The following is a 3727-nucleotide window of genomic DNA, read 5'->3' on the forward strand; positions in this document are numbered from 1 at the left end:
AATACAACTCTCGAGAAAATAACACAGAAATTGTTTATCAACTCCTGCTTTTGTGGGACTTTGCCTGTGCCGGGAACGCTTTAGTTCGTGGACCACCAATTCGTAGATCGAGAGGTTGTTTAGGGATCTCTCCTTTGTTTATCGAAGTAAAGATTTGAAAACGAATATCTTATCGATGTAAGATGTTCGTTCTTCCAAAGATCAAGTCTGAGCTTAGATCTCTAGGATTCACCAAATGATGCTTGTCAAAGGGTGAAAATTCTCTCTTTCTTTCTCAAAATCACCAAAGACTCAAGTCTCTTCTGCTCCAAAATGCTCTCTGTTTTCTTTGGCTTCGTGTTTAGGGAGGTAATTTATAGGGTTCTCAGACTGCACACAGGTTGAAAAGGGGCAAAATAACTGTGCCCGAATGATCTTTCTCTTTGGCCGCCCTGCCATGTCTTACTGCCGCCGGCTATTGGCCGGCGCAATATAGGCTGCCGCGGCCAAAGAGGCGGCGTACCAGCACGATTCCATCACGTGCCTTAAACCGCCTCTCCCACGACTTTTAACACCACTTTTTTTCTGTGGTCTAACCGCGTTAGTCCATGTCAAGCACACGTTCTATTTCTGATATTCCGCCACTGGTGGACTTCAAAAAAAAATCATCGCGATAACGTGCCACAAACACACTCTCCATAATTAGCCGCGACACCATAGGCTGCCGCGCCTTAGCCGCGGTACCTTGGTCTGCCGCGCCTTAGCCGCGGCACCTTGGTCTGCCGCGCCTTAGCCGCGGCACCATGTCCTGCCGCGCCGCCATATGTTGCTTGATGACGTGTATATTGTTCTTCTATATCGTCTTGAGTGGTGTTTGAATGTCTGTAAGCATTTTTTGATGTCTACAGATACCCCCTCCAAAGTACTTCAGACTATCATTTTTTTGAGAGGAGTCTGGGACACTTTGGATATGATAAGCTTTTCTTGCAATTTCTCCAGTGCTTTGTTGGGGAAGTTGCGTAGAATGGTCCGCGAATGGCTTCAATTCTTGACTTCTTCATCTTTTAGCTTATTCAGTGCTTTGTAGAATAGCTAAAATTCCTCCGGTGTTGCGTTTATCGCGTGACCATTGTCGAAGTCTTGAATCAGAACCGTTGTTGAAAATTGGGGAAATAGTTTATACTCATATACTCTATTGGAGTGTTCAGGGAATAGTTTAACCTCATATACCCGTTGGGAGGTTCAAGGAGATGCAGTTTACACTTATATACTCATCGGAGTGTTCGGGAAATAGTCTAACCTCATATACCCGTTAGGAGGTAACCAGGTTATTCTTAAGAATATTTTGAGTAATATTCTCCAGAAACTTCCTGTTGAGATTAGGGAAATAGTTTAGACTCGTATACCTATTGGAGTATTCTGGTCTCTTGTTTGTTGGTAGAGATGAACCCGATGATGGAGAGGAAGAATTTTATATTCTATCTCCTGGTCTCTTGTTTGTTGGTAGAGATGAACCCGATGATGGAGAGGAAGAATTTTATATTCTATCTCCTGGTCTCATGTTTGTTGGTAGAGATGAACCCGATGATAGAGAGGAAGAATTTTATATTCTATCTCCTGGTGCAAAAGAAACTCAAAGTGGGATCTCCACTTAGAGAATCTAGATTGGTTTGAATAATCCTAACTGTCATAAGGTTTGACTATTCAACTCAAAAGTAAACCTTTCGTTCATTGAAGGAATCGAGAAGGGATTTTGGTTTTGGTCCTAACTGTAGTAAGGTTTGACCAAGTGGGAGTTTTGAGACGATCCTAACTGTAGGAAGGTTTGATCGTTCAATTTGTGGACCTCTCGTTCATGGAAGGAATCGAGAGGGGATTTGGCTTTGGTCTTAACTGTTTAAAGGTTTGACCAACATTGGGATTTGAGACGATCCTAACTGTTTAAAGGTTTGATCGTTCAATTTGTGGACCTCTCGTTCATGGAACGAATCGAGAGGGGATTTTAGCTTTGGTCCTAACCATGGAACGAATCGAGAGGGGATTTTAGCTTTGGTCCTAACTGTTTAAAGGTTTGACCAAGATGGGAATTTGAGACAATCCTAACTGTTTAAAGGTTTGATCGTTCAATTTGTGGACCTCTCGTTCATGGAACGAATCGAGAGGGGATTTTGGCTTTGGTCCTAACTGTTTAAAGGTTTGACCAAGATGGGAATTTGAGACGATCCTAACTGTTTAAAGGTTTGATCGTTCAATTTGTGGACCTCTCGTTCATGGAACGAATCGAGAGGGGATTTTGGTTTTTGTCCTAACTGTTTAAAGGTTTGACCAAGATGGGAATTTGATACGATCCTAACTGTTTAAAGGTTTGATCGTTCAATTTGTGGACCTCTCGTTCATGGAACGAATCGAGAGGGGATTTTGGTTTTGGTCCTAACTGTTTAAAGGTTTGACCAACATGGGGATTTGAGACGATCCTAACTGTTTAAAGGTTTGATCGTTCAATTTGTGGACCTCTCGTTCATGGAACGAATCGAGAGGGGATTTTGGTTTTGGTCCTAACTGTTTAAAGGTTTGACCAAGATGGGAATTTGAAACGATCCTAACTGTTTAAAGGTTTGACCGTTCAATTTGTGGACCTCTCGTTCATGGAACGAATCGAGAGGGGATTTTATCTTTGGTCCTAACTGTTTAAAGGTTTGACCAAGATGGGAATTTGAGACGATCCTAACTGTTTAAAGGTTTGATCGTTCAATTTGTGGACCTCTCGTTCATGGAACGAATCGAGAGGGGATTTTGGCTTTGGTCCTAACTGTTTAAAGGTTTGACCAAGATGGGAATTTGAGACGATCCTAACTGTTTAAAGGTTTGATCGTTCAATTTGTGGACCTCTCGTTCATGGAACGAATCGAGAGGGGATTTTGGCTTTGGTCCTAACTGTTTAAAGGTTTGACCAAGATGGGAATTTGAGACGATCCTAACTGTTTAAAGGTTTGATCGTTCAATTTGTGGACCTCTCGTTCATGGAACGAATCGAGAGGGGATTTTGGCTTTGGTCCTAACTGTTTAAAGGTTTGACCAAGATGGGAATTTGAGACGATCCTAACTGTTTAAAGGTTTGATCGTTCAATTTGTGGACCTCTCGTTCATGGAACGAATCGAGAGGGGATTTTGGCTTTGGTCCTAACTGTTTAAAGGTTTGACCAAGATGGGAATTTGAGACGAAACTGGGTTTATCATTATATTCAGCTGCATGATCGGGTTATCCTTAAGAGTACTATGCATGGCGCTCTCCAGGAACTTCCCGTGAAAGAAAGGAAATAGTTTAGACTCATATACCTGTTGGAGTATCGAGGAGCAGTTTATACTCATATACTTTTCGGAGTGTGGGGAAACAGTTTATACTCGTGCACCCACTGGAGTTAGATGGTCGTCTTTACTCGACTTCTTTCGTCGTTATGACGCCGGAGTCAATTAGGGCTTGGATCTTGTTTTTGAGTCCAAAGCAAATCTCAGTGGGATGAAGAACCCTTCTGTGGTACGCACAGTAGTTTGGATCCGTAATCCTCTTAGCTCCATCCTGATCTTTAATAGGTGGTAGCTCGATTTTGTCATTAGCGAGGAGGTATTCCAATATGGCTGGAGCTTCATCATCTTCGAAAGAATATTCCTTTTGAAACCTCGGATCGAGAGTCGCATTCTCAACGATTGCAGATGTCATTGGTTGGCCTCTCTCAGCTTTCTTTCTTTT

The sequence above is a fragment of the Asparagus officinalis genome, unplaced genomic scaffold (genome assembly GCF_001876935.1).
Source record: "Asparagus officinalis unplaced genomic scaffold, Aspof.V1 AsparagusV1_Un722, whole genome shotgun sequence".
NCBI lineage: Eukaryota > Viridiplantae > Streptophyta > Magnoliopsida > Asparagales > Asparagaceae > Asparagus > Asparagus officinalis.